Source organism: Aphidius gifuensis, linkage group LG6 (assembly GCF_014905175.1).
Source record: "Aphidius gifuensis isolate YNYX2018 linkage group LG6, ASM1490517v1, whole genome shotgun sequence".
NCBI lineage: Eukaryota > Metazoa > Arthropoda > Insecta > Hymenoptera > Braconidae > Aphidius > Aphidius gifuensis.
Genome location: NC_057793.1, coordinates 17,029,553 through 17,039,525, shown reverse-complemented (window position 1 = coordinate 17,039,525; position 9,973 = coordinate 17,029,553).

The window sequence follows — 9,973 nt, the reverse complement described above, 5'->3', positions numbered from 1 at the left end:
GAATTAATCATTCACTATTCAGATGGATTTCGTTTTTTTTCATCAATTCTACAGATTTTTTTTTTAATTATAAACTTAAAAATTATTACAGTATAAAAATCGTATTTATAGCTAGTGACAAACAAAAAGATCTCTTAAAAACCTATAAAATAAGCCATATTTGATAATTTTAAGTTGAAAAATGAGTGAGTTATTCATCTCAATGAGAAAACAAAAGTAAAAAAAGCTTGATTTTTATGAATTTCATTGTATAATTTTTTTTTTTTTGTGAATTTTCACTTAATCTCAACTTAATTTTATGTATTTTTTCATAATCTTTCAGAAAAATATACTTACAACCTCGTAGCTATAAAATTTGACAAGTAAATAAGATTTGATTGAACATGCTGTTATTTTCCTATGTTATTCAAATGGGAAAACTAAATATGCGGTTAGCAAGTTCCAAAAAATTTTTTTTCGAGCTCAAATTTTTTTTGGGTACTTTTGAGCTCCCAAAGAAGCGATATAGGGGGTAACTTTGAAAAAAAAAAAAAATTTTTTTTTATCGACACAGTCTAATGTGCACTTTATTCCCATCTTTATCACGAATAGAAATGTAATCTTTCATGCCTGGTAAGGTTGCACTGTTTCTTTCATCTTCGTAAAACGATATAACAATTGATTTTGTTTCATCAGATAATCTTCTTGCTACAAGTTTATAAAACAAAAGGTATGTAATATTTTGAATGGGTATTGAAAAAAAAGTACAAAAATTATTACTAACCTAAGTTTGAATTTGGAAGAGATAAAATTCCTGTATCAGCACGTAATTTTTTTGCGGATCTTGCCATGTGTTGTGTTGTATTCATAACTGTCGAAATTTTTTCGACGCCCCACTCGTCTGGTAACAATGTCAGTATTTGCAATTTCTGTGCCTTACTTGTATCAACAGCATGAAATTTAATTTTCAAATCCTTTAATAAATTTTGAAAATAGATTGCATATTTTTTCGATTTATTATCAGAAATAACTATATCAGGAAACCCAAGTGTGTTTTTTAAGTTAGCTGCCACTTTGTCTATTTTTGCTTCCACATATGACTCAATTTTAATTTTTTTTAAAGGTATTGGTGAATTATCTAAAACTTGCAAAGCTTGGTTCAATGCTGGTAGCCTCGTTGCAACACTTATAACACTGGTTGTTGACAAATCGCTGTTCATACTTTTCGAGGCTAGGTCTTCGATGATTATGAAAGATAAAAAATTAACTGAAGTTGCAGCAATGAATAAAAATGACATTTTATGTTAATATAATTTACAGTTTACATACCTTGAACACATGAAGATATTTCTGTCTGTTCTTCTGAGATCATTGCCTGATCATGGTCAACAATATTCATCGGGATATTCAAGTTATCAGAACTAATTTCCACTGTTTCGTCAACCTTTTTGTTTTGCCTCAAGTTGACATTCAATATATTACTACTACCTTCTTTCAAGCATGGAGTTTCATTTTGTAACCGCTTACGACAGGAACTACATACCCGAAATTCACCATCTAAACTCCACTTTATCTTCAAACTTCTTGATACATATCGTAAGCCTTGACGTACCAAATGGTTTGTTAAATTGAACGGATTGAAACACCGATCCTTATTCATTTTTAAATGGTATCATATAAACCTTACTCGTGATTTTATTTATTGTTGATTAAATAGTTTGTGTAAACTAAAAATTATAATATCTAGCCGAACTGTCAAACTGATCCACTAAATATTTGGAGTGAACATGAGTGGCCTGAGCAACACTAACTAAAAAAGCTGCCAACGCCTCTGTTGAGTGAACCAGCAAGTATGAGACCTCCGTTCATATTTTTTTGAATTTAGAGTTTGATGTTTTATTAGTAAATCGATATATCGATTTTTTGTAGATGACTTTTTTGTTCAACTCGATGATTTCTACCAAAATAAACATTGATATTTTGTATTTCTCAATAAAATAAAATTCGAAAAAAAAAAATTTAAGTAAATTTTTATCCGGAAAAAAAAAAAAAACGATACAAGCGTGTCTCGGCCCACTCCATAAATATGAAAAATTGTATTCTGCTTCACAGAAGAGTTTCTCAAAAAAAAATTATAAATTTTAAAAATGGCCTTCTTGCCTTCCCCTCTTGTACGGGGGTGGTTTTTTTTTATTAAGGGTTGAAAAAATGATGAAAAAATTTTGAAAAAATTTCAGGTTGTTTTTCGACCTAAAATTAAGTCGAAAAAAAAAAAATCAATTAAATCTGAAGGGCGAAGGGTTTTAACCCTGTGATTTGGCATAGAAACCGCCATATATTGAAATTTATAAATTATTATCTAAATTTTTATTGAAACATTTTTTTCTCCTTGACGAGCTTCATTGATTGATATTAATAAATTTTAAAATTAATCATTATTCTAATCACCATACGATATATAACCGATGAATCGCCGTTTTTTCCATAGTTCAAGTCCGTTTTTAACCACTTTGCGCATGTACAAGAATTTTTTCGTATTTTTCCCGTAATCGAGAAAAAATTTTCTATAAAAACCGAATGAAAAAACAAGTTGTCTGTGTTATGATAATATCCTCTGAAAGTGTCGATATAAGAGATTTGTATTTGTTTTATTAATTTTTTTTTTAATTCTTCTTTATAATAATACGTCTTCACTCTCATACGCAGTGTAACATACATTACAGCACCTCGATAGTTCAGTTCCCAAACTTTATGTTACAAACACTATCTCGCATTAAGTATGTTCAACGAACTTGAATAATTTAAAATCAATAAATATCGACAGATGGAACATCATATGTAGTTGAATCCTAATAATATCGATATTGAAATTTGAATATCACTATGTTTTTTCATACCTAATACATAATACTTATTGAAAAATGCACTTATTGGTTTAAATCAAAAATTTTTTTTTAAACTAAAAAATACTTTTTTTAATACACTATAATAAACGTAATAATTATGGATATGAAAATTTATCAAGTATACCATTTTCTTTTACTTTGATTAAAAAAGTATAAATAAATAATATTGTAAAATTATCGTACAATTACAATAATAATTTTCTTTTTCAAACTAACACATCAATGTCTATTTTTTCCTTTTAAAAACATGAAATTAGTCAATATTATAAATAAATTATTATTGTATAATAATTTAATATTTTGTTTCAAGTTTAGGAAATATTATTTTATATAAACAATAGTAAAAGGTATATTAATATTGTAAATGAAAAATACTTGCATATGCATGTATATAAATGTGGCGTTCTTAGCCAATTCACCGAGTTTGCGGCCTGACCCTTTGCGATTTTGCTCATTTTTTGATATGTTGTAGATTTTGGCCTTTAACAAAACCTGTATTTTTTTTTTCCGTCAATTTTCGAGGGCGCCACCATCGAATTTCGAGATATCTGAAATAGTCCCTTTTTTTTTTGCTGAATTTTTGATCATAGATTTGAGGAGGCAAAACAAGTATTTCAAGCCCTACAATAGAGTGGGCACCCGATGGGAAGCATTTTTTTTCGATTTTTGATATTTCGATAGGTTTACGATCGGGCTTTGTACGCAGCCTCCGGTGAGTTCGTCTCTTCGACGGAGGAGTGGAGCCATCGTCGCGATAAGGTTTATGTATCAAGACATCTTATAAACATCGAATAGGCGCCCCATTGATGTCATATATAATAGTCTTGACCCTACACAGAGCCTCACACTAGTGATCCTTTATTTGTTGATAACTAACTCCCTTAGTTATTTACACGCAAACGTTAACAAATAAATAATCCATATCTATTCTGATGATTATTTATTTTGAGAAACCACGAAATAATAAATTTCGTTACACTCCCTCCTGTGAGGGAAGTTTCGACCCGAAACTGACAGAACCGACTATTCTCTTACTGACCTATGGACATTTCTAGCTTGCCCAACTCATTTGACATCACCTGTCATTCCTTTTTGTACAGCTCTAAGTCTGTAATCGAGAGCTTGCCTTTATCCTTTCCAGAGAGATCCGTCAACCGATACACTGTCGGCGATAATTTTTCCACAATTATCCAGGGACCCATAAACGGTTTGTTTTGCGATGCTGTTCGGTACGCTTGTGCTTTGGACAATTCTCGATTTCTAACGAGCACAAGTTGTCCAACTTCGTATTCGAGATCCCTACAATGCTTGTTATATTGTTCGGCCTGACGTTCACTAGCTTCACTCAAAGCGAATTTAAAGGCTAGTCTTAAAGCATCATGGCGTCCCATATGTTCAATCCAATCTCGAGAAACTATCTCAATAGTTTCGTGATCCATTTCTAATTCCCTTCTTAGTGATCCTTTCTGTTCTAACTCTCGGCCTAAATTAGCAAATGCCGGAGTTGCTTGTAGTTAGCCATGATAGGATGTATAAGCGACTTGTATATCGCTAAGACATACATCCCAATCTCTATGGTCGTCTTCCAGAAATGCACGTATCATCATCTTCACACTACGATTCACACGTTCAGTGGGATTCGCCTGTGGATGATATGGTGGTGTCGTGATCAATTTCATATGATTCTGGCTAGCCAGAGCTGGTATGTCCTTGTTCTGGAATTCGGTGCCATTATCCGTGAGCATTTCTTTCGGGATTCCCCAGCGAGTCATTACGTGATCCTTTATCATTTTACAGAAAGCCGAACCGGTAGCCCTTTTCATGGGGATAATTTCTACCCATTTCGTGAGCATGTTCTGGACAACGAGAACCTAGCAGTTACCTGCCTTACTTTCAATATACGGACCCATGATGTCGGCCGTTATACGAGTCCAAGGTCCATTGATTACTTGTGGCCTCATAAGACCAGCGGGAACTCTTTGCACTACTTTACAACGTTGACATATTTCGCAGTGGCTGATGTGTCTGACTACGTCGAAGAACATGCCTGGCCAGAAATATCTTACTGTCAAACGTCGATATGTTCTGTTGACGCCTTGATGTCCAGTTTGTGGATCATCGTGACATTCAACAAAAGCTCGAGATCGTAGTTCGCGTGGTAGTACTAGCTTCCACGCATCGAGATCGGTATTTTCGGCCGAGGCCTGGGCGATGGAAATACATCTGTCCATCACTGATCCTCCATTTCGAGAACTTTTCGAGATCGCGTCGGATATTTCTCCAACGCCGTACATACCACTTGTCTTTTACATTTCGTAAGGACAAGATGGCGTTGATGGCTAATCCATCTTCGGGAGCTCTCGATAGCGCATCGGGAACATGGTGTAGCGCACCCTTTCTGTGAACGATTGTGAAATCATATTCCATCAATCCGAGAGCCCATCTTGCTAATCTACCGCCTGGATCCTTCAAATTATGGAGCCAGCGTAGACTACTATGATCTGTGATCACAGTAAAACGGTATCCTTCGAGATATCCACGGAACTATTTAATCGACCATACAACAGCTAAACATTCTTGTTCAGTGACTGTGTATTTCCTTTCGGGATCAGTTAAGGCTCTACTCGCGTAGGCGATAACTCTTTCTTTGTCATCCTGAACCTGTGTCAGAACAGCACCGAGACCCATACTACTTCCATCAGTTTGCAATGTAAACGGAGCCGAAAAATCAGGACAGGCTAAAGTAGGCGTGGTCGTTAGTCGTTCTTTCAAAGTATCGAACGCTTGTTGTTGTTCGGTATTCCATTTCCAACGACTGCTCTTTTTGGTTAGCTGCGTGATCGGTGCAGAGGCAAAGTCGGGAATAAAGCGTCGATACCACGAAGCCATACCAAGAAACCTACGGACCTGCTTCGGCGATTGAGGTGCTGGAAAATTCCTCACCGCTGAAGTTTTCTCGGGATCCACCTGTAACCCTTCACTATTGATCACAAACCCAAGGTATTTCACCTATGCGTGACAGAATTCACTTTTGTCTCTGTTTATGGTGAGATTAGCGCTTCTGAGTTTGTCGAGAACCTTACGTAACCAGTCTAAGTGATCCTCAAATGTCTTCGTCACGATTATTATATCGTCTAGATAGACGAAGACGTGTGGATGAAATTCGGGACCCAATAATTTGTCGAGAGCTTGCTGCATCGACGCAGGAGCGTTCGATAATCCAAACGGCATCCTGGTGAATTGAACAGACCTCTACCTGGAACTGTAAATGGCGAGATCTCTCGAGAATCTTTCGATAACTCTACCTGCCAATATGCCTTACTCAAATCAAGAGTTAAGATATAATTTGCCTGACGTAGTTCGTCTAATAAGGCGGCCATATTCGGTAGTGGATATGCGTCTTTTTTAGTGACTGCATTGACTTGTCGATAATCGACACAGAACCTAAGTTCTAAGTATCTTTCTTTTTAACCATCATCACTGGACTTGACTAATCGCTTTCTGATGGTTCGATAACCCCATTCGTGAGCATGACGTCTGTCTCTGATCATATAGCAAGTTTCTTATGGTGAGACATCGTCCGGACCCTTTGCTTGATCGGTTCGTGATCGCCCACGTTTATGATATGAGCCGGGAGCTCAGAGAGCAGTAGACCTTTCGGAGTTGGAGCGATGTGTGCATCCAACAGGTCTTTCAGACGACGTTGTTCGTCTTCTTTCGGGATCTGTAATCCATTACATGCAATAATGTATGGATTCCACAGGATCAAACGAGAACGATTTATTTGGCTGATCGCGATAGAACCACGTCTGTCCAAAGAAATACACGACTATTCCAGCAATACGCAGGAAGTCGATACATATAATGAATGACTCTAACAGAGAGGGCATCCATAAAGTTTCTATCGAGATCGTACGGCCACCCAGTGAAATTGGAGTCATCGACGTTTGTCGGATGATTTCTACTTGTCCGTTAGCTACGAGAACCTTTTTACAGGGAACTTCCGATGGTTGAATATTCGAAGACTCAAGCAATCGAATACCTTCTAACCCAGCGACCGTACGTGTCGCACCAGAATCCATCAAAGCATTAAGAGAACGTCCACCGATAGAGATGTTCAAAAAGAAAGTTATCTTTTTACCGGGACCAAGTGATCGTTGCAATTTCTCCAACATAGGATTGGATTCAGGGGTGTCCCAATCATATGCGAGACCCTGTCGGTCAGCATCGTCCAAGATCGTAGTCACAGGGTGAATTATACGACCGGACTTGCGTTTTCCGGGTTGCATCGAGAACAATCGATAGTCGTGACCCCTACCTTACCACAACGATAACAGAACAATGTTGGTGGTTCTTTGCAATCGCTGCATAGATGACCAGTCTGTTTGTAATTGAAACAGCGGTTCTCACGATTGAATTTGCCACGAGGCTTGGGGCGACCCAAAGCATCCAACATTTCGGAATCTTCTTCCGAGAACTCTTCTTGATCTACTGGTGACCATGTTTGGCTTAGAATCTCGAGCTAGTCTAGCAGGCTCTTTGTATGCCAAGCTTGGACATACTGATTCTTCTGGCCTACGTGGTGGATGCCAACTTCGTGAACATTCCATGTTCTTCTCTTGTCGTCTTAACATGCCTTCTAATTCGGTTAGAGTGAGAAGGCATGTTAAGACGACTCATCGAATCTTAATCCAATTCGGAATTTTGGCAGTAAGTTACGGTATACTACTTGTAACCGTCTCGACTGAGGCCATGGCGGGATCGTTTTCGAAAAGAGAGCCTCCATCTTAGACAGATATTCACTAATACTTTCGTACCGACCTTGTGTACGTGTGAATATTTCTGCCCCTAATGATGGCTGGAAATCGAGATCAGCAAATCGAGATCGAAAAGCTTTCCGGGCTGTATCCCAGCAATTTTTTCGATACCACAAGAGAGCCGTGTCTTTTAGACACCCACGTAAGATACTAAAGAGATCTTCTTCCTTGATAGGAAAACTAGCGAGAGCGTCGCCTATGCGTGCCAAGAATTCCTCGACGTCTTCTTCACGCTAACCCGAGAACTCAACTTTCCAACGATTTAATAGTTCGAATACGTTTGCTGGTGTCATTGTGCGAACTTCGTTATCGTTGCGAGATCTTCTGCGAGCATCATCACGATGATTGAGCAAATCATTCGATCGTGGATCGGGATCGTCTGAGAGCTCGTCGTCTCCTCTAAATCACCGGGAGGAGGCATGTTGCTTATCTCGGAAGACAACAGCCGTAGGAGTAACGAGAACGAAATACGAGAACCTAACTCAGTCTTAGAAATGGTAGAGGGGTACGATCCACCTGATCGGACTATAAAATACGTAACCAAACCTGAGGGAACTATCGTGAACCAAGTATAGTGTGTTACATACGCCTATATTACATTGCGACTATACTATAGCAAAATACTGACGTCACAAGTATCATAAGTGTAGGAGCAAATATTCTACATATGGAAGGAGTATTTTGTATAGGGAACCATACAGCGATCCATCCGTGACCAGGTCTTACACATACGTTGCCATTGCAATAATAATATATCTCAATATTATTATTATTGTTATTATTTACAGCGATCCATTCGTGAACTCACACATACACATTTATGTGTGATGATGGTCTAACCATCACATACACATTATGTAGCGAGCATATAATAATTATTATTATTATAATAAGAGAGCAATATAGCGTGATCATTAGTATTAGTCCGTCATTGGAAATTCGGGCAGAGTTTTACCAGGACTTAACGTCTGATACCTAGAGAGAATTTACGAGAGATCCAAACGATGTCGAGAGAACCAGTAGTGAACCAAGAGAGCCAGTCAAGAGAAGGTAGTGATCAGTACGAGAGCCAGACAAGTTGTGTCGTCTAACGACGACGTTTAGTGCTTAGCTGCTGTGAGCTCTCACCCCACTCAGTAGCACTCTCCTACCTATCGCCCCGGACATGCGCAGCACACTTTCCTAGCCCGCAGTTCGATATGTTTACGATCGGGCTTCGTACGCAGCCTTCGGTGAGTTCGTCTCTTCGACGGAGAAGTGGAGCCATCGCCGCGATAAGGTTTATGTATCAAGACATCTTATAAACATCGAATAGGCGCCCCATTGATGTCATATATAATAGTCTTGACCCTACACAGAGCCTTACACTAGTGATCCTTTATTTGTTAATAACTAACTCCCATTAGTTATTAACACGCAAACGTTAACAAATAAATAATCCATATCTATTCTGATGATTATTTATTTCGAGAACCCACGAAATAATAAATTTCGTTACAAAATAATCAATTTTATTACAGAGAACAAAATTGTATTGTATTTTAATTAAATATTTATTTCAATATAACAAATTTTTAAACGAAGATAAAAATTATTATATATTTTGTATTAAGCACCAGACGATCTTACAACTGATCAGAAAACATCTATAAACTACTTTCTTTAGGAAGAAGCGTATATAATTTAATTGATGAAGAAGACGAATATTCTTTTACGGCTACTGTATTATCTGGATTTGGAATTATACAATGGACTTGTTGTAAGTTTTTTATTTTTCCTACTTCTTCAAAAGTTTTTTCATAAGGTTGTAACTGACTTTTATAAAATTCTACTGTCAAAAAATTGTTTATGAACAGTTGGCCGACAAATAATGGGCCGACAAAAAAACAATAATTGTAGCTGATTGTACTAGGATTGTAGATGATTGTAATATATTTAGTTTTGTTTGTCAACCCCCTCATTAATTTTAATTAATTAATGAATATTTGGAGTTGCCAGATAGCCGATAATTCATAATTTTCAAATGGCTGATATTTTTATAGTAATAAGATGCTTAATCGATAGCAAATCGTTTGTACATCATTATTTTTCGTTTGTCATTGTTCAATAATTTTTTTTTTTTTAAATATTAATTAAAAACTATTGTACTATTCATCCCCCTGTTAATTAGAACTTGCGCGTGCGCGAGTACACTGATAAAAAATGACGACCAAATGTCATGTTGGTGTTGGGCAATGTTGAGGATTAATAAAATGTGTACAATGATAAACA